Source organism: Rhamphochromis sp. 'chilingali' (genome assembly GCF_963969265.1).
Source record: "Rhamphochromis sp. 'chilingali' genome assembly, chromosome: 9".
Classification (NCBI taxonomy): Eukaryota; Metazoa; Chordata; class Actinopteri; order Cichliformes; family Cichlidae; genus Rhamphochromis; species Rhamphochromis sp. 'chilingali'.
In genome coordinates, this window is record NC_137936.1 from 1,531,247 (window position 1) to 1,554,121 (window position 22,875).

General features: G+C 42.1%; 1 protein-coding gene across 1 annotated transcript in view; it reads left to right on the forward strand.

Annotated features, from left to right (window-relative positions):
* Positions 1 to 22,875, forward strand: part of LOC308402210 (receptor-type tyrosine-protein phosphatase gamma-like) — a gene marked incomplete at its 3' end in the record, with an annotated part of 372,466 nt that overhangs the window by 1,545 nt on the left and 348,046 nt on the right. The window lies entirely within an intron of this gene.

Here is a 22,875-nt window from a genome sequence, read left to right on the forward strand (position 1 = left end):
GCTGTCAGCCCAACAGAAGCTATAGATGTGTAATTACCACCCACTCAGCCACAAAAGGCTCACACGTATTCCACTCGTATGCAGTAATATCTAACAAAGCAACGAGCCTTTGTTGTTTGCAGGCGTTCAGCACCAGAAGGTGTACCTACGTTTGAAAGATGTTGGATAATGGTATATGCCGATACGTACCTGTATCATGGGATGTCAACAAAGGCATTTCCTGTGGCACGCTTGGATGCTGTAGTGTCAAGGAAGGGCCCACAGTGTGCAGGTAACATGACAAAGAAGAAGCCAGCGGCCACATTCAAAGTGCAGCATTTATGCTGTGTTGAGTCACATCCCCGTAATGCTATGGGTGAACACACATTTTTCACATAACCTGCCATGAGAAGAAAACCACTGACCCCATTGGGCCCTTTACCTTACAGTAAACTCTGTTTGGCTCCCAGACCCCCACCCTGAGGAGCCAGGCTGATGTAGAAGTCCTGTGGCCGTCTGTGGATATGACACGTTTTCAGAGCTGCTAGTTAAAAAAGAATAGACTGAAATAGCCTTTTATTATCATTGTACGTGTACAGTGAAATTGTGGGTGCTCATGCACATTATTAGACAGCAGCAAATGACAAGCAGGAGAAATATAGTAGAAATAGTAGAAAAGCACACAATTGAGAACAAAATAGTTGCAAAGTGCTCAGACGTAGTGCAAAGAAAAGAGTCCATGTGTGAGTTGCCCGAGTGATGAGGTTTACTGAGACTATGGCTCAGATTGGTAAGGTGTGTGGGAGTGTCAGTGGTAGACAGTATTAGCCTACTTTCAAGCTCAACTACATTAGCTCTGATGTGTCAGATATCACAAAACACACTCACGGGAGAGTTTCTGGGACTGCTGTACTGAGCAGTAGCGTGCCTTTGCTCGAACAAACCGTACCAGTGCTAGTGACACTTTGGGAGCGACTGACGGATTTTCAGACGTAGAAAGTTAAAGTTTATCTCAGACGCTCATGTCAATCACAATCTGATCACAGATCCGGAGAAAAGCAGAGTGCAGGGAGAGTGAGAGGGACCCACTGACCCACTGGTGGAGAACGTATACTTGGACTCCTTGAAAACACAAAGATTCAGTTTCTGCTCAGAGGAAATACTGAAGCTAAAAAAAGAAAGTCTCAGGGTGTGTGACATCTGGCCAGGAAACGTATTTATCCGACAAAAGTCAAAATTAGCTGCGTGATGCTTTGTCTTCTCAAACATAATAACTCGTCCTGCAATCACAAACCGTCTCCTTTTTGTGGATCTAAGGATGGAGCGTGTGAAAATGTGCACAGTGCTAATATGTTTCTGTCTGTTCTCTGTCTCTGCTTGACCGGCTCTCGACTCAGACCCATGCAGCTGTCATGATAGTGAGCCCAAGGTGGCGGCTCGCTGTCGAATGGCTGACAGACGCAGTAGAAACAGAGACGAGCTGCTGTCCTGCTGGGTATCGGCATTGACAGCCTCTGGCTTGCTTACTTTCCCATTCGCTGTACGGAGAAACATGCAAACGTGGATCACGCCAGTGTCTGTGAAATCAGCCGAAACCCCACAGAGCAGCAAATGATCTAAACATGAGAAACACAGCGAGCTTCTCCTCAGAGTTCTGTGCAAATACATCCAGGAGTTCAAATAGGAAAGTGCAAACAAATTCAAAATTCTTCAACATCCTGGTTGTAATACAGTCCTGTCACAGACAGATCACTCTGTCACGCCTTATAGTGGGCGTGGCTGTGGCTCAGGAACGAGAGCTTTGAAGGTTGCTGGTTCGATCCCTGGCTGCTTCACACTGGATGGGCGTGATACTCGCTGCAAGTATCACGCCCATCCAGTGTGAATGTGTGAGAATGTTGGATAGAAAGAACTTGTCCCGTGTCCGTTCACTAGTTCTTACAATGCTCGTCCAGTGTGTAGCGGCACCGTCAGAAGCACGCGTACTTTGTGCTGTTATGTCTGCAAAACTGACCTGAGTGCTGTCAGTGCCCCCTCGCCCTCATAGTGGGCTGTTTGTAGCCACAAACATGTGCTCGCTATGCTTCTCTGTTGGTTGGGGTGTTGAGAGCAGTGGCTGTCACTGCAGGGTGTCTGCTTGCTGACACGGGGCATCACGTTTGCTTTCCCATCTGTGGTGTGCACTGTCACACCCCGTCACGGTGCCACCCGTCAGCCCCGGGTTAACCAAACACACAGAGGTCACTGTCATCTGTAAAGCTAGCACACCTTTCCCACAAGCACCACCCCCTGCTCCTCCATCTATCTCCATCTCGTTCCTCTCTAACTCTCCGTTCATCTGTCACAGTGGATATGCTCACACAGGGGCCAGGCTCATAACTGTAGGCAGGCCTGCGTGTCACAAGCCTCGTAGTCACAGTAATGCAGGAAGACGGCTGACATTTAGGATGGGGCCGGATATGCTCCGTGGCCTTGGGTTTCTAACATTATCATCATCATCATCTTGGTGCTCACTGAGCTGTTATCTGTCCTCTGCTGTGGCCGGAGTGGGGAACGCACACCGGCTCACAGGTCACTTTATCATCAGCACGGCACCCCTGCTCTCCTTAATAGACTGATTAAAAGATACTGCTCTGTGTGTGTGTGTGTGTGTGCGCGCGCAGGGGTGGTGTCAGGCAGTTGGTAGATGTGGTTTTGTCATGAGGAGGTAGCAACAGGAGAGGCATCGGGAGCCAGATTAATGAGGACAGAAGAAGAAGCATCCTCTTTAAATCACTATTGATTTTTAGCAGGAAAGTGTGCTGCTCGCTGCACACAGGGGGACTACAGATAAATAGTTCTGATAATGATAACAATAGCAATAATGATATTAAGCGCAGAGGCACTAATGATATCTGTAGAATGCGGTGAGGGAGGCCAAGTGTGCAGCATCATTTATTCTGCTGTGAGCCTGCTCGGCTGAGCGTGCCACTGCAGAGTCCACTTGTTCAGGCTGTTCTTCTGATTGCTACGTGAGTAAGGAGTGTAGACTGGAAGGACAGAGCAGTCCTGCTGGCTCCAAAAGGATCTCCATTCTTTTCCTCCTGTACAGTTTTAGCTCTACGTCAGGTTATTTGGAGGGGCTGTGCTGCCCAGTATATTTTCCAGAGGAAGCTCCATCCAGCCCGTAGCAGCTATTTCCACCTGCAGTGTAGCCCTCCATCTCTGCTGCTTTCGTTCTGCTTTCCTAGGTCTCGTTTGCTGGCGGCAGGAGCCATATGTTCTCCTTGCCCATGCTGTTATCACCATAATGTTTCTGAAGCAGATATTTTTCAGACTTTATCGTTAGTGTGACTTTTTTTCTCAGATAAATCACACGATAAATTTTTTCTGGAACAATTTGCAAAAAACATCTGATGTAGAAAATATGAGACAGTTAAAACACAGATGCAAATAAATGTTAAATTCATTTTTGAAATTTCATCACAAAGTTCACTCGTGAAAAATGGCCTGATCCAAGTCAGCTTTGTGACGCGATGATGGATGAAACATTAACCAAGGTAACCGGTAGTGTTATGAGCCACTGTGACATCACAACGTGCTCAGCTTGTACCAGCGTTGAGCGTGCACCGTACATGCTACAGTACAGCTGTCATCACACAGACAAAACTCAGCTTTTGTCCCTGTTTGGAATCTAGTCTCATTTATTATTGAAATGCTGATTAAAAAGCAGCATGGCCGTACACCTGCACTTTCAAAAATCAGTCAAAAATTGAGAACCAGCCCTTAGTGTGGCAGAAAGCAGCACATTCCTCCTCTACCCTTCTTTGCCACTGTGGTACCATTGCCTCTACCTCTGTCATACTATATCATTGCATACTGTCCAAAGTTTGACGTTATACCCCGCATGCTGATACCATACCAATGTCATGCCATGGGCACATCATGCATTACTGTGAGATCAGGGTGCAAAGAAACTAAAAAGATTTCCCTCTAACACAAGAATGAAACATCATCATTATTTCAGCTCTGCGCTCCTGAAAACTGAAAAAGCTGCCAAAGAACAGCCAGTTTGTTTGACTGAGAGAAGTTAGAGTGAATTTCCATCCAATACAGTGGTCCCGCCTTTATCGCGGGAGTTACCTTCTAAAAATAACCCGCAATAGGTGAAATCCGCAAAGTAGCCAACTTTATTTTTTACAATTATTATAAATGTTTTAAGGCTGTAAAACCCCTCACTACACACTTTTCTCAGACAGGCATGAACATTTTCACACTTTTCTCTCTTGTGTAAACACTCTCAAAGTTCAAACCGTCATAAATAAGTTCAGTATTATAGAACGAAACCAAACCCTGTTTTCAGGTCCAGAACATGGGAATAGAGCAGCTGCGAGAGAATTCAGCATTAATGAATCAATGGTACAGAAGTAGATGATGCAAGAAGAATGAGTTGTGTAACGTTTGACTTACAGTGGTTTGCAAAAGTATTCGGCCCCTTGAACTTTCCCACATTCTGTCACATTACAGCCACAAACATGAATCAATGTTATTGGAATTCCAGGTGAAAGACCAACACAAAGTGGTGCACACGTGAGAAGTGGAACGAAAATCATACATGATTCCAAACATTTTTTACAAATAAATAACTGCAAAGTGGGGTGTGCGTAATTATTCAGCCCCCTGAGTCAATACTTTGTAGAACCAGCTTTTGCTGCAGTTCCAGCTGCCAGTCTTTTAGGGTCCGTCTCTACCAGCTTTGCACATCTACAGACTGAAATCTTTGCCCATTCTTCTTTGCAAAACAGCTCCAGCTCAGTCAGATTAGATGGGCAGCGTTTGTGAACAGCAGTTTTCAGATCTTGCCACAGATTCTGGATTGGATTTAGATCTGGACTTTGACTGGGCCATTCTAACACATGGATATGTTTGGTTGTAAACCATCCCATTGTTTCCTGGCTTTATGTTCAGGGTCGTTGATGCTGGAAGGTGAACCTCCACCCCAGTCTCAAGTCTTTTGCAGACTCCAAGAGGTTTTCTTCCAAGACTGCCCTGTATTTGGCTCCATCCATCTTCCCATCAACTCTGACCAGCTTCCCTGTCCCTGCTGAAGAGAAGCACCCCCAGAGCGTGATGCTGCCACCACCATATCTGACAGTGGGGATGGTGTGTTCAGAGTGATGTGCAGTGTTAGTTTTCCACACATAGCTTTTTGCATTTTGGTCTCATCTGACCAGAGCAGCTTCTTCCACGTTTGCTGTGTCCCCACATGGCTTGTGGAAAACTGCAAACGGGAGTTCTTATGGTTTTCTGTTAACAATGGCTTTCTTCTTGCCACTCTTCCATAAAGGCCAACTTTGTGCAGTGCACGACTAATAGCTGTCCTATGGACAGATTCCCCCACCTGAGCTGTAGATCTCTGCAGCTCGTCCAGAGTCACCATGGGCCTCTTGGCTGCATTTCTGATCAGCGCTCTCCTTGTTCGGCCTGTGAGTTTATGTGGACGGCCTTGTCTTGGTAGGTTTACAGTTGTGCCATACTCCTGAATGATGGCTTGAACAGTGCTCCGTGGGATGTTCAAGGCTTGGGAAATCTTTTTGTAGCCTAAACCTGCTTTAAATTTCTCAATAACTTTATCCCTGACCTGTCTGGTGTGTTCTTTGGACTTCATGGTGTTGTTGCTCCCAATATTCTCTCAGACAACCTCTGTCACAGGGCAGTTGTGACGGCCTCAGAGGCCTCTTTTTTATTTTTGGTGATATCGCCCTGCTCTAGCGTCAACATAATATTACCGCATTGTGTGTATAAGGACCCCAAAATGGCACCTGTTAAGAGACATGCGTATGAAGCCCATTTTAAACTCAAGGTTATCAGTCACACAGTAGAACATGGGAATAGAGCAGCTGTGAGAGAATTCAGCATTAATGAATCAATGGTACAGAAGTGGAGGAAGCAAGAAGAATGAGCTGAGTTAAGTTTGACTTATCCCACTGTTTTGTTTTGCTTAATGCGCCTTATAATCCGGTGCACAAAATGGTCTGAAAAATATGTATTTGACCTGTTTATGTGGCACACTGCAGTTTCATGTTGCAAAACACCTCTTTTTAACTTTTGTGGATATTATACATGGTTATGCTCAGGATATTTCAGCCCATTTCTACTGAAAATGTTAAATTGTCAGCAAGGAATTTGCATTTGCACTGTTAAATTTTTACATAGCATTAATACACATAAAAAACAGCTGCTTGTTTAAGTAAAAAATGAATTGATGGGGGATTTTTGCACTAATAAATTTGTGGAGTTGTAACGTATTTTGTCTCGCGTCAATTATATCGTCAGTTATATCGTTATCGCAAATTTTCAAATATATATCGTGATAAACATTTTTGGCCATATTGCCTTGCCCTATGTGTGTACACGTGTACAAACGCAGTGTTTCATTGATTCCTGCATGCAGAATCCTTTACATTTATATTAGCAGACCACAAAACCATGAATAATGGGGAAAAATGTAACGTATAGAAATGAGATTTTATTCGCTAGGACCTGATTGGCTGAAGAACGCTGTTCACCTCTGGTTTTAAAATCAGTGTGTGGAACAAATAGGAGACTCTGATCAGACAATTGGAGATGCTGTGGGTATAAGGTCTCAGTAGCTCAGCTGTATATGCAGGGGTGATGTAGAGTTTTATGTTATTAATAAAATGTTCAAAATTCATTTTTAGTCAAAAATAGAGATGCACGATTCCACTTTTTTATGTCCGATACTGATATGAATCTGATACAGTCTTTTATAATCAATAAAACTGTTTTTTTTAAATATCTTGCTGCATTTTGTATAAGTTCATACTCAAATTTAAAAAAACAAAACACTAAAGCTATTCTGTTACACTTGTATGCAAAAATACACTGCACCAAAATATTTCATGGTTCAGCAACACTGCTCTTTTTATTTAAACTTTTAGCAGAACTTTAAGTCTAAGTGTTTAAAGTAATATTCAAAAAGTAATTTAAAATGCAATTTTATGCAGATCTTTGGTTCTGACCCAGTATGAACCTTCCAGATCCCTCAGGTCATCTGGATCCGGTCTTTTATCAGTTCCCAGAGTCAGAACCAGACACGGAGAAGCTGCATTCAGCTTTTATGCTCCTTATATCTGGAACAAACTCCCAGAAAGCCTCAGATCAGCTGAAACACTCAGTTTATTTAAATCCAGGTTGAAGACTCACCTGTTCTCAGCTGCATTTGAATAAAGCACCAAATCCACACTTTTAAGCTTAAATTTCAAAACTAACATTTTAACTACTGATTTTATCTGTTTTTTTTGTTTGTTAATTAGTTAGTTTGTTTGCTTGTTTTAATCAATTTTAAATCATGCTTTTTATTTGTTTTTGTTTCTAATGTCTCTGTAAAGCACTTTGAATCACCTTGTTGTTGAATTGTGCTATACAAATAAACTTGCCTTGCCTTCTGAAAAAAGAAGTGCAATATCAGCACAAAATAATGTTTATATTAAACAACTTAAAAAAACCAAACAAGTTGTATAATGGACCCTTTCATACTTAAAGATGAACATAAATAGACTTCCAGAGTGGAAAGCAGTGCAAATAAATGCAAACACGGCTTCACAACACTCATGTTTTTCTTTTTCTTTTTTTTGAACCGCAGAACTGTTTAGCCTGGAGCACAGTTGTTTTTTTCAAAGTGAAACTCGAGTCTTTTCATTGTACGGTCAGGCTTAGCAATGACAACGCACAGACATCTGAGCTCCATATATCGGTTCTTAAGCTTAACGTGGGAATGCTTTACCAACATTCAGAGATGAACTTACACACTTGCTCTACTTCTCTGGGATAGCCTACTCCAGTGGTTCCCAAACAACTTTTGCTGCCCCCCCCTTTGTTTTACAAGAAAAATGTTCGGGCCCATCACCACCTAACCCCCCGCCCGCACAAACACATACTCCAACCACACATGCCCATATTTTGTTTTCAAACTCCATTGCGGTTTATTTCACACCTCAAACATTTAGTAAACAATTGAGCAAATACAAGTAAGCTGCAATAAATTACAGGTAGCAAGAAAATAAACTACTAACTCTTTTACGCTACGGTCACACCTACACGGGTACTTTTGAAAATGCAGCTGTGTCTATGGATTTGGACCTTTTGACCTCGGTGATTTTTTAAAACTCAGTTTTTGCGTTCATGTGTGGACGAGGAATAGAGAGTTTGTCACGCAACGTCAAAGGTATGTGCCTTTTTTCACGTCATGCCAGATCATTGACAGATAGAGACAAAATACTGTTAATCTGACTATCTGCAGGTTTTATACACACACGCAGTTACTGTCCCTGTCTTTACAGATGTGGAGACTGAAAATATGCTGTTGTTTGCACATATTTAATATTCAGCTCTGTACAGGAGCTGAAGCAGGGTGCCGTCTGTTGCTTTTACAGTATAATACTTGTAATAAAAGTACAGTAACAGTAATTGTGACTGAGCAGCCTGGAGCGTTTCTCTTGATTTCTTTTTTTTTTCTTTTTTTTTCTTTTTCAACATTATGTTTATTAAAGTTTTACATATATACATATATAAAGTACATACACAAACAAATTTACACAATAAACGAAACACAAGGTACATTCAATGAAAGCACTTGAGTCCATGAGACCTCTGACAGATTTTAAAGAATAATTTTCAGATTGCAGCATATGGTTGTGGTCCTGTACAGGGAATAGCTAGGCTGTCCCTGTCTCACACAGTAAACCAGATAGATCTTTATTCCCAATATACTAGATGTAGCGCCCCCAAATTTTCTGGAAAATTTCTTGTTTATCTTTTAGAGTATATGTAATTTTATCTAATGGTAAACATAAAGACAATTCTTTGAACCAATGTGAAATACTTGGTTTGCCAAGACTCCTCCACGTTAGAGCTATCACTCTCTTTGCTTGTAGTATTCCCATGTTTATGAAGATTTTTTCAAAATGATCTATGTTACACCCTACAGGATATAATCCCAGTAGGAAAAGTTTGGGATCCATCACAAGTTTAATTGACAAAATCTCCTTTATCATTGCTCCAACCTCTTCCCAAAACTCCTTTATTTTTGGACATGACCATAAACAGTGGAGCAATGTGCCCTTATCTTCTTCACATCTATTACAGATATCAGGAATCTGCATATTAAATTTGTTAAGTTTTTCTGGTGTTATGTACACTCTCATCAACCAATTAAATTGTAGCAATTTTAGACGTGTGTTCCCTGTCTGTGTTTGGGCTAGCTTACATGCTCTACTCCATTGTTCCACTGTCAAGTCCTCCTGTAAGTCATACCTCCAAGCTTCAAGCTTAGCAGCAGATGAATCAGGAGAGGATGTCATCATCAAGTTATATAATTCAGAATATCATCCCTCTACCACTGGGGTTTTTGGTTAGGATTTTCTCTAATGTGGACAGCGGGGGAATATGTGTAAAATCATTATGATAAGACCTGATAAAACTCCTAAACTGTAGGTATTTGAAAAAGTGCTTTCGGGGAATATTAAATTTAGAGATTAGTTGTTCAAAACTTAAAAGTCTTCCATCACCCCCGAAAGCATCCTTCACCAGTCCCAGCCCCGAGTCTGCCCACATTTTAAAACCACCATCCGCCCTACCTGGGGCAAAATAATTGTTGCCCCAAATCGGGCTAAAAACAGAGAGGGGAGATTTTACGTTTAAATATCTTTGAGTGACATGTAAGATATAAATCATGTTTTTAACTATAGGATTAAGCGTAATGTCTTTGAGTTTATTATATTTATCAGAGTATACATATGTAGGAAGTGGAAGCCTAAGAGAGAGAGACTCAATAGTTCTCCATGCGGGGGGCTTTTCTGCAGCATAATAGAACATTATAGTTCTTAACTGGGCTGCCCAGTAATACCAAACCATGTTAGGACATTGCAGCCCTCCTGCATCAAAGGGCAAGTACAAAAGTGATAAGCGAAGTCTGGGACGTTTGTTATTCCATAAAAACTGATTAAACAGTTTTCTTATTTTAAGGAAAAAGTCTGAGGGAGGTGGCAAGGGGATATTCTGAAACAGATACAGAAGCTTAGGGAGCACGTTCATCTTTAGTATATTTATTCTACCAATCAGTGAAATTTGGAGACTCGACCATCTCTCCACTGATTTGGATATGTCAGTCATAATTGGACTATAATTATGGTTCACCACCTCTTCCAATTTCGGGACAATCTGAATACCTAGATAAGTAAACTGATTCACATTTCTAAAATGGCAGGTGTATTTAGGTGGATTCATCCTTTCTTCTGAGTTCAAAAGCATTATAGAAGATTTTGATTTATTGATTTTATAACCAGAAATATGTCCAAATTTTCCAATTAGGTCTAACATGGCTGGAATAGATTTTCCCAGATTTTTAAGAAAGAGGATCACATCGTCAGCATAAAGAGCTATTCGATGGTCGAGCCCTCCGATCTCTATACCCGTGATCACACAGTGTTCTCTTACAGCAATAGCAAGTGGTTCAATTGCAATTATAAATAAAAGGGGGGATAGGGGGCAACCTTGTCTACAACCTCTTCCAATCTCAACTGGTTTTGAGATAACATTATTGGTAATTATTTCTGCATATGGGTTATTATATAGAAGCCTGACCCAGTTACAGAATCCCACTCCCAAACCAAAGCGACCAAGAACCTCAAGCAAATAGGGCCATTCCACCCTATCGAAAGCCTTCTCGGCATCTAGTGCCAAGAAAGCTGTATCTGAAGACCCCCCTTGCTCGTGTAAAATATTTAACACTCGTCGAACATTGTGGAATCCCTGACGCCCAACCATGAACCCATTTTGATCTTCCTTGATGATGTCTGGCAAAAGGCCCTCCAGTCTCTTTGCTAGAATTTTACAGAGTATCTTTAAATCTGAGTTTAAGAGGCTAATTGGCCACAGGTTTTCACATTTATCATTCGATTTTCCAGGTTTGGGAAGAAGTGTAATTAAGGCCCCTCTCAGAGTGGGTGGGAGTATCCCCTTTTGAGCAGATTCAGAAAACATTTCCAAAAGGGGTGCCTTTAATTTGGATACAAACTTTTTATAGATATCAATTGGCAGACCGTCTGGCCCTGCAGCCTTTCCAGAATTCATACTCATTATTGCCTCTGAGATTTCGTCCAGAGTCAATTTAGCCCCCAGTCTCAAGGATTCCTCTTCTTCTATTCTGGGGATATTCATATTGTCAAGAAAAGAGAAAAAATTGGGGTCACCTGGGTTTAAGTCAGAACTGTATAACCTTTCATAATAGGCCTTGAAAGAGTCACTTATTGCAGCAGGGTCAGAGATCGTTTCCCCTTTATCATTTTTAAGTGCAGTGATTGATCTTTCCAATTGGAATTGTTTTATACGCCAAGCCAGAATTTTACCTGATTTCTCCCCTTGATCAAAAACAGACTGCTTAAGTTTTAATAAGTTAGCTGTAGCTTTTGAAGCTGAGATTTCATTATATTGGGTTCTTAATAACAGCAAACTTTGGTGCAGCTTGGGACAGGGGTTCTTAAAGTACATATCCTCAGTAGCTTTAATTTTTGATTCCAATAATTTCAGCTTTTGTCTGGCCTTCTTAGATTTTGAGCTTCTGAAGCTAATTATTTGGCCTCTAATGAAGGCTTTGAATGCTTCCCATCTAATACACGAAGATGTTTCAGAAGTATTGAGCTCAAAGTAATCAGTAATTTGTTTGTCAAGGTACGCCAGTAGGTCTTTGTCCTTTATCCATTTTTGCTGAAATTTCCATTTTGGGGGATCTCGTACTAGCCCTGGATCCAAATAGACCAGACTGGCTGGGGCATGGTCTGAGATAAGGACACTGCCATAATCACAACCGTTCACTTGATAGGACAGACTTGCTGAGATCAAAAAGTAGTCTATTCGTGAGTATGATTTATGTGTGCTAGAATAACATGAATATGTCGATACACCAGGATTCCTGTCTCTCCATATATCCATAAGATTTAATTCCTTAGCAAACTGAAGAATGGTTTCCCTACTCTGGCTATGAGATTTGTCTAAATGTGATGATTTATCTATACTTGGGTTCAGAGTGCAATTGAAGTCTCCCGCTAAAATATATTGACCACTGAGTGCTGACAGCGTGCAGAACAGGTTATTAAAAAAAGATGGTTCATCCTTATTTGGGGCATAAATATTAACTAAAATCAGAGGTTCTGTATAGAGAGTACCCTGAACAATCAAATACCTTCCCATCCTATCTGCAATCACCTTACAAACATTAAAGGGGACGGACTTGTGTATTAGAGTCAAAACCCCTCTCGCTTGGGAGTTAAATGGTGCTGAAAATACCTCTCCCTGCCATCTCCGCTTAATCTTTAAGTCCTCTTTTCCAGTAAGATGAGTCTCTTGGAGAAAAATTATTTTGGAATGCATATCTTTTAACCTTCTCATCACTTGTTTAACTTTTTTAAGTTTTTGCAGCCCTCTACAGTTCCACGATGTCATCTTAATTTCTAAAACATTGGACATAGCTGCAATTTTCAGATGATCTTCTCATGCTAGTATATAGAAGTGTACCTTTAGACAACCAAAACAATGCAGACAACACAGATGCTTCTAACTGCATCAACCATTGAACACAACCCCTCTGACCTAAGGGCCAGTTTCCCCTTCTCCTTACTACACACTCCGGTAATGCTAATGACCAGTCCACAGTTATTGAGGAATGATGCAACATTATTGATATTGACTTATCCTAAACCTAAACACTCCCTCCATTGTTAGCTTTTACATACAAATAATAATTGCTTTGCCAGGAATTTATTGCTATCCCAAATATACTCATGTAAATAAATTAAATGTTAGGGGTCTACTGTGCTTTAACTCTATTTAAATGTAACTATAACTCAGAGAGTCCTCCTGGAAAACAAAAAGTAATCGATCCCCCCCCCCCAAAAAAAGAAAAAAAAAAAAAAGAAAAAAGAAAAAAAAAAGGGGGGGGGGGTATACTCACAATGCAGGTAATCACCAGCGTCTTTAACCCCCGTACAGATATAACGGAGGCATGTACAGATGTTCAGTGTGAATATATTTCAATGATCAGTTCACAGTAGCCCCAGGAATTAGCTGCCAAGCAAAACGTTCAATTATTTTACCAACTTTATCCGTATCGCTATTCATCCCGCTCTGCTTGGATCCGCGTAACGAAAGTCTCTGCGTCCTCCGGTTTGCCAAAAGTCAGTGTTTTATCCTTGTAGGTCACTAGGAGCCTGGCGGGGAGAAGCATCCCGTGTCTTATCCCCATGCCGCGGAGCTGTCGTCTCATGAGTCGAACTCTTTCTGCATCTTATGTATGCCGGCTGCCATGTCCGGGTAGAAATACACCGGTTTGTCCTCGTAGAGTATTTGCTTTTTGATTTTGGTCGCTTTCAGCACCATTGCCTTATCCCTATCGCTCAGGAATTTCATGATCAGTGTTCTTGGGGGGGCGTTTGGGTCGTTTCTCGGGCCGATTCGATGCGCCCTTTCCAGGAATGGCTTTGATTTCCGCAGAGAGATGTCCAGCGTCTCCGGGATCCAGGTTTCCAGAAATGCGCAAGCATCCGTTCCCTCCACCTTCTCCGGTAAATTCACCAGTCTCAGGTTAGCCCTCCTGGCCCTTGTTTCCAAGTCCATTACTTTGTCCTCCATATCTCTGGTTTTCTTTTCGAGACTCTGGACTTTTCTCTGAAGGCTATCGACCGTGTCCTCAGTGTCGGAAATGCGTGTCTCGACATTTACAATACGCTCCTTACACTCTCCGACCTCGTTTCTCACTCCCTCAATTGCAGCCATTATTCCGTCAAACCTGTTGGAGAAGTCGGTTTTCAAGTCTTTGATAGCTTCAAGAATCGGAGCGTGACTTGGTCCTTCCTCTTCAGCGCTAATTGACTCTTCCGACATGGCGCTAGCTTTAGCTTTTCCACTTTGTTTAGTTGGTCCGAAATCAATTTTAGGTTGTGAGGGTTTACCACGACCCCTGCCCGATTTACCTGGTGCAGACGACATAAAAGAGTCCTAAGCGCGGATACCGTTAGAGTTTAACTTCAAAAGTTGATATTACGTTAGGTGTCTTGGCAAAGATTCACGGAGGAGGGAAGTGTGCGTCTAGCTAACGCGCCGCCATTTTAGGAGTGTTTCTCTTGATTTCTTTAGTAAATGCATTCACCTGCACAGCTAAACGAACCCTGACAGCCAAGTGCTCATCTTAGCTAGCTAGGTCTCAGGACCGAGCTAAGGACGGTAGTTACGGATTAGCTTACAAACACGTTTAACTTACCGAAAAAGTGCAGCGGGGCCTCGGGTCCTTCTGTCGGGTAGTCCAGTTTACTGAAGAACACCTCAGGCTGTCAGGTTAAAACACTTGGTCGTGTTTTCGTAGCGTAAACGCTGGTCCTCCTCTCAGAGCCTACGCTCTATCTGCTATTCCCGAACAGAGATACGCAAGTTTCTCCGTGACTGCAGCTGCCAGTCAAAGCTCTTATGATGACGTTTCACCCCAATTTAACATCACCGCGGTAGGAATTAGAGTCAAACGTATGGGAGAGGAGACCCCTTGAACATCAATCAGCGCGATGAGAACTATTGAAAACAAAAGAAAGAATCTTTGGAAAAAATTATCTGAGGAGAATAAATTTATTTTAGTCTGACCCCAGTCCCATCCACTAACGTGGAGGAGGCGGGGTTTATGACCTATACTGCAGCCAGACACCAGGGGGCGATAGAGAAGTTTTGGCTTCATTTTTGGGGAGCTGTCGTGTCGTCCATGTTTTCTACAGTCATTGGTCCAAACGTTGTTTTTTTTTTCATACCGATGAAATGCCAGTTTGGCAGCACGTAGCGAGGCTCCAAACGCTTACTGCTCCGACCTGGGTTACGCCATGTCGCAAGTTTTGTGAGGTGCTTTTGTGAAATTTAATGGATCGGATTGCATTTTTTATTTCTCCCTGATATCCAATCCAGTCATTTAGGTCAGGATACCGATACTGTATGTCGGATCAGTCAATCTCTAGTCAAAAATAAGCTCAAAGTTCTCAGCAGACGATTTGATATTGTTGGTGCCAATGACCTCATTGACCTCATTAGTAAAACTCTCTGGACCAAGCACTAGAACTTCAACAGTGCGTGAGGTACTAAGCCGGTTCTGTAATCTGTCAGTGACAATGGTACACTGATCTTTATCTAAGCATAGAAGAATTGCCAGTAATGCTGTGTTGCTGCTGTGATTCTGTTGAAGAGCACACTGAAATTGATCAAACGTTACTCTCCCTCAGACTACAGCTTTCATTAAGATTTAGGAGATAAATGGACGTTTGGAAATAGGCCTGTAATTGTGTAAGAGAGCGGGATCTGCAAAGGGGTCTTTGAGCAGAGCAATGATGGTGGCGGTTTGAAAGTAAACTGGCATGGCCTGATAATGCAGAGGAGCCACAGGGAGGTGACAGGTAGAACCTCATTAGGGAATTTTGTCCAGTGGGTAGCTGTGTTACTAAAAAAGACAACAAGATGAATTAATCAATCAAAACATGTAGCTTCGTTTTCACTGACGTTATGAAAGCACTCCAGCTATTAGCCAGTCTCACACTTCTTTCTTTATTGTGTCCCATCCTGTTTGGCAAATGCAGCGACACCCTGGAAGGCTGCGGTTGCATACAGGCCCAAAATAATATAAAGGGAAAAAAACAAACAAGAGAGTGAAGACAACAACATGGAGACAGCACAAGATGCACAACGAGATGCTGCACCAGTGCAAACCTGTGCTCTGGCAACAGCAGCTCACGCTGACGGTATGTCGGCTGGCGTGGAGGACAAGCCTGACCGCTGACGACTCCAGAAAAGGGAAGAAGACGACAGCACCTGAAAAGTCACAGAGAGTTCAGCCCTCATAGTCAAAGTTGTCGTGTTGGATGCAGCACAATGTGATTTGACTCTGACATTTTGGATGGCTGCCAGGTGATGTTTCCTTTGGCCACTGGCCCTTGTTCCTCCTCCACTGCCACTGTGCTGCACGTCACCACTTTCAAGTACTGTGTTCTTTTGTCAGGCTCGATGGGTGCCCGCTCGCTCCGGAGCGGTGACAGCGCTCTGATGCAGCAGTGAAAGGTGCACATGGGTGTTTCTGCGTTTCCCAGAACACTTTCTCATTGTTAGTGGTAAAGTGCACTTCACTCCACTTCCATCAGTCATCCCTGCTGACAGTGGAATGGAAGCAGCTGCCACCATGTTACGAATATATCTGCTGTAACAGTGACACCAATCCTCACGTTTTACATAACTGTTTCATAAGTTTTACTTTCCTTCTTTCTTTTCTTTTTCCTCTTTTGGTCGAGCCGTTTTCATTTCTTACTTCTGCGTGTTTGCACACGCAAAATAATTTTCCGTGATTTCCATTCACAAAGTTTACGAGAACAAAAGTGAATTATTAGTGAGAATTAGGATTCAGTTTGAATCTCAGTGTCAGCATCATGATGAGAAGTTGTGATGAAAAAGGCACTTTGCTCATGAACAACAGAAATATGATCGAATCATTTCATGAAACCACCACCAAACTGCCACCGCTGGCTTAGATACAGAGACTGAGGCTGCAACCAAGCCCTGGCTGCTGGCAGCCTGGCTGTCATGCGTGCAGTGCTGGCCATCATTCCCATCTGTAATGCAAGAAATTGCACACATTTTAAACAACACACAAACCGCAAACCGAAACTGTTTTCCCACAATTTCATTGTACATGTACAGTGAGAATAAAGGGCTATTTTATTTTATTCTAAAGGCAGTTTTGCTCAGCAATGTCAAATGAGCAGCTCCCATCCAAAAGTCATTGCCTGTGCTCCGGTCTCACGACCACCCATGGTCTTTACTTTGATCAAAAATGAACAAATGTTACAAAGACCTTATTGTTTTCTTGCTCCACTGAGACATGTGGCTGTGATCTGTTTAAAGTTATTGTGGGCTTAGAGAAACTGCAACTTCCATTATCTGCATTTATATAAAAAACGTTTGTAACCATCCCAGTGTGAAGGAGTACGGCACCCCAACAACAAACCAACACTAATGCCAATACCACTGTTACTGCTACTACTATTAATAATAATAGTACTGATGCTGAGGGAGCCGTTTATTTTTCATTATGTGCAGTTCAAGCATGCTTGGGTGCAAGGCAGGGTGATTTTCGCATTTGCACATTTGCATGCTAACATTGAGCCTGAGTGGGCCACTCCATTTCTTCTTGTGTAGGCAGTGGGGATAAAAGCATGAATAAAGAAGAAAGAACATCGCTACATGCCATTCGGTGTTGTGTCACAAACTGAGCAGAGAATAGCGCAGAGCCCTCCTCATTAAATTCTTGCAGCAGCGTTGGGTTTTTCACTTCGATGCTTGGGAGACACCGGCTTCCTCCTCAGAGAGGTAGAGACTTGGAGGCCTCTCAGATGAGCTCGTAGCCCAATTTGTCTTTGTTCCAGGGGGTGGTGGTTTAAACAGCGGCGCCCTCCTCTGTCTCCTAATCCCTAGTGACCGCATCCTCTATCTTATATGTCTGTCGTGCTTTGAGCTCCCTTTGTCTTCGGTGCTTTGTCCTATTTCAGCTGTCTTACTTGACTTCATGTTTTGTTTTTGTTTCTCAATCTCCGAGCCAATTCTCCCACTGATCCCATGTAAGGTAAGCAGGGGTGCTGCCAGGGGTTTGGGCTCCTGTGGGGAAAAAATGTCATTTTGGGCCCTACCACTTGAATACTGCAAACCATGCCAGCCCTAAAAATATACCACTCTGCAGACGAGGATCAATATTTTGCTCAGATAATGGAATCATGTGATTTTGTGCAAAGTTAATGAGCTATGTGCAAGCCATTTTTTACATTTTAATAATTTTAATGATAATACCTTACATCACATACTGATAAATTGATTGCACCTGATCACATGCTCTCAGAAATTAGGCAGCATATCAGTTTTTTAGACCCTTCATTTCAGTCGAGTCTCAGAAACTTGGGTGTTATATTTGACAGTTCGATGTCTCTTGAGAAACACTCTAAACAACTTGTTGAACAGTTTTTATCATCTAAGAAACATTTCTAAACTCAGACTGGTGTCAAAGGCAGAACTTGAGATGATTACTCATGCTTTTATCTCTTCTCGTTTGGATTATTGTAACGGTCTTTTTACGTGTCTCAACAAACCAGCTCTGGATCGCCTTCAGTCTGTACAGAATGCAGCGGCAAGACTTTTAACTGGTACAAACAAGAGGTCACACATTGCTCCAGTTTTGGCTTCTCTTCATTGGTTGCCTGTAAATTTTCGTCGTAACTTTTAGAGCTCTGCACGGTGAAGCTCCCCAGTATATCTCTGACCTGTTGAAACCTCATGCTTCATCACTTAGGTCTTCAGGTCAGAGGCTACTGGTGGTCCACGTACCAGGTTTAAAACACGTGGGGATCGAGCTTTTCACCGAGGCTGTGGGACGCTCTGCCGTTGTCTTTACGCTGCCTAGACTCTACTGACTCCTTTAAAAAGCAGCTGAAGACATTTTTATACAAACGGGCTTTTAATTAATTTAACTTGTATGTCTGATCTTATTGTGAAGCACTTTGTGGTTTTTATCTCTGAAATGTGCTATATAAATAAATTTTACTTACTTACTTAAAATACAGATTAACTTTTTGGATTGAAGTAAATTTAAATTCTCATCTGTATTAACTATTGACAAATAAAACGTAATAATCATTTGCATATGAACTACCACCCTTCCGATCAGTAGATGACCAGCTCTACCTCCTGAACTGCAGCCACCCCAGAGGAAATGTGATGAGTCACATGATTAATAGCAGGCCAACAACCCTCAGAAAGGACAAGCCCCACTAGGGTTTTAATACTTTGGACTCTTCACCAGTTTGTTTTAGAACTGAAGAAGCTTTTTGAAAAGTCTTCAAGAAACTGAAAGAAGTCCAGTCGCTTTGTTTCCAAAAGTCTTACAATCCTTAAAAGCTGTTAGAGCACAATAGTGTTCATCAGAGCAACCTTTCCTCTGAAGCATCATGATCATAGCAACCGTTGAATACCGGAGCAAAATTTGCATTCACGCGTGCAGTTTGGTCTTGTTATGCAATATTCCAAATAAAAAGCAAACAAACAAAATGCTACATTTTCGGAAATATCTGTGGGTGTTTTCTTGTTTATTTGTTTGTTTTTTGTGCTACTCACATGTGACTACAGATCCACAGCTTATTTAAGTTTGAGACCCCTGCTGTATTAAGGTACTGGACCACCTGTTCACCTACATGAACTGCTTGTTTGTTTGTAAAAGTTTCAGTTTTGCAATACTACTACTAACAGTTGACCATTAAATCTTTCAGGGAAGAAACTGACTTGTTGCAACAGTGGCATCCTATCACAGTATCACACTTAATCTAACAAGCCCATTCTTTTATATAAGTCTTTAGAATAGAATAGAATAGAATAGAATAGAATACAACAGAATGCCTTTATTGTCACTATACAGTTGTACAATGAGGTACAGAGCATCTCCTACTCAGTGCAAACATGCTGGGGGGGGGGGGGGGGGGGGCACGGTTCTGCAGCGCTATATACATATGAATAGTATTAACAGAGTGAAAAGATATATATATATATATATATATATATATATATATATATATATATATATATATATATATATATATATATATATATATATATATATAAAATATGCACAAATATACAAGCCGGTTTAAAAAAAAAGTAATATGTAATAAATAGTGTTGTGTATATACAGTTGGGTTATTGCACATAGAATTGGTATTGCACAGTGGTGGTCCACAGAGGAGGTGGGGAGAAAAGGAGAAGAAAAAAAAGAAGGCTGTGTTATCGGTGCATGTGTGAGTTCAGGGTGGTTGTGGCTTTGGGAAAGAAACTGTTTTTGAGTCTGTGGGTTTTTGTGCTGATGCACCTGTAGAGGCTGAACATGTTGAAGCCAGGGTGGGAGCTGTCCTTGATAATGTTTGCTGCTCTGCTGAGGCAGCGGGAGGAATAAATGTCCATCAGGGGGGAAGAGGGCAGCCGATGATCTTTTGTGCTGTCTTGACCACACTCTGAAGCCTCACTCTATCTGCTTTGGTGCAGCTGCCGTACCATACCGTGATGCAGTAGGTTAGCAGGCTCTCAATGGACGAGCGGTAGAAGGTCAGCAGCAGGTTGGAGTTCAGCTTGTACTTCCTGAGGACTCTCAGGAAGTGCAGCCGCTGTTGGGCCTTCTTGACGACCGCTGAGATGTTGTCTGTCCAGGAGATGTCAGCAGAGATGAGGACACCAAGGAACCGGAAAGTGTGGACCCTCTCCACACGCTCCCCGTTGATGTAAAGGGGGGCCAAGTCGGTGGTGTGTCTCCTGAAGTCAACAATGAGCTCTTTGGTTTTCTTAGTGTTCAGTGCCAGGTTGTTTTCTGAACACCAGGCTGCCAGCTTCAGGACTTCCTCTCTGTAGGCTGCCTCGTCTCGTTTAAAGGCTGACTGCATGGCTAGGTGCTTTACTTTATATAGCAGTGGTAATGGACCTGAAGCGCATGAAGTCCAGGCGTAGTATGGCTCAATTCCTTTTGTTCATGTGATGTTGTAAATGATGTGAGTGCTGTGAGTTAGTCTAAAACATAAACCTATCCAAGTGCTTTTGTTGTCTAAAGTGAACTAAAGCATAGTGGTGACCTGTGTGTTAAAATGTGAGGATGTATTGCTTTCATGTGCAGAATCATCAGATGGCGTTTATGCCATATTTGTGATTTTGGCAAAGTTGACAAAATGTCATATAATGACAAAAAACAACTGGCTTTTAAATGTCAAACTTCCTGAGTGGGATGCTCAAGGTGTTGGACTCTTTTGCCAGATGTTCAGCAGATGGGATTCACTAATATTACCCCAGCCAGGGCAGGTAAGTTTCCACGCTAGCTGTCTCAGCCTCTGTTACTTTTTCTTCTGCTGTTTGTGTGAATGTAGCTTTTTGTCATTCTTTGTGGTTTATTAAAAAAAATCCTTTAGAATTTTTTGGGTTGCAACATTTCTCTGTGAAGTGGGAGTAAATGCACAGAGGGGGAGGAATTCAGTGCCGGATTGGGTGAAGCCTCACCCATTCCTCAGAGCTTGACAGGCACCAATGTTCCACATGAAACGCTTTTGGATTTATGCTGCAAGCTGCAGCCATTTCTCTTCCGTTAATCACCTCGGGGCTGTGCGCTCCTGCTCACCACGTCCCCAGGCCAATAGATGACCCGCAGGGGAAATCGAATGGAAGCCAGCCAAGCCTGACACTCTTAAAGCACTTTCTAGGATCCACGCTGAGATGGGGAGAATAGAACAGCAAAGTAATTTAGAGTGTGTGTACCCGAGGCCAGAGAACAGCTGTGCTGCTAATTCAGTATTTGCTATAATTTGTTCCTTATCTAAAAAAAAGTCTTTGATCCACGTTTGATCCAGAAAGTCATTAACACTTGGCTTCATTCCAAGCAAGTTATTGTAGCGCTATTTAAAAAAAATAATGACAAATACCAATCTGAAGGTTGCTAGAGGCTGCCTATAGGCTGATTTCACTTACATGCCTGCAGAACAACATCTGGCCCTGCTGCATTCATTTCGTCTGGTTTTAACTCTCCATCACGACCTTAACTCCTTTAAACCTAGATCTTGGTGAAGGGTCCAGTTTTGTGATTTTTGTGATGAATATGTAATAATATGTAATCAGTTGACTGATACATTGAAAACTAACTGATGGATACTGAAAAAAGAGGGACGGTCCCTCGTTTTCTCCCTGTCAAGCATTAGTATTCCACCGATTGTGTTTGCCCTAAGACAGAAAGTTGGTGCAGAGGAGTTTAAGTATCTGCACATCTGCATCAAAAACAGACTGAAGTGAAAAAGCAACACAGTAGCTGCATACAACAAGAGGATGATCTGACTCCATTTCTCCAGAACCTTTGATGTGTACAATAAAATCATGACGATTTTCTACCATTTTGTAGTGGCAAGCACCTTTGTGCTTTCTGGTCTTCTTGGAGTTGATGACAATAAACAGATGAGGAGGCTGGTTCTGTGCCTGCCAGCAAACTGGACACATTTGCAGCTATGGTGGAGGGTGACACTGGGATAACATCTGTCCCAACCCCCATCTGGTCACATGGTCACATGGTCTTTTGGAGGTTTCCTCTTGTTAAAAGGGATTTTTCCTTCCTACTGTCACATAGTGCTTGCTCACAGGGGTCACATGATTGTTGGCGTTTTCTCTGTTTTCTCTTTATTATTGTAGTATCTCTACCTTACAATATACATTGCTGCTGTTGTGATTTGGTGCTGTATGAATACAATTGAACTGAATTGGGTAATCACCACCTTCTGCACCACATTCTCTAACAGACTGATTCAGCACAGTTGCAGAAGCAGCAAATATTTCATATCACACAGAATATGCAACCTTTTTTGGATTATGGTGATCTGCCTTTTATGAATGCACCTCCCCAGGACTTAAACAGGTTGAATGCTGTCTATCATTGTGCTTTACATTTTTTTACTGGCTGTGGAAATCGTGTACGTTATTGTTCTCTGTATGCTGCCGCTAAATGACCATCCCTGTATATCTGCAGGCTTTCTGTTTTCTTACCCCATCCTAATTCAAGTGTGTAATCCTAGCTATGGTGGATGCTCTGGGACATGTTTCAGTCAGCTAAGCAAAATCATCAGCAGATTAAATTTAGACTGTATCCCATAACAGCTTCAGCTGGCCAGCATTTAGCATTTTTCTTTTTGCCCCTGTCCCGTTTGGTTCTTTTGCCATCAGAATTGTTGTCTAAAGGCAAAGAAAGATGCCCAACGGATTTACTTTACCAAA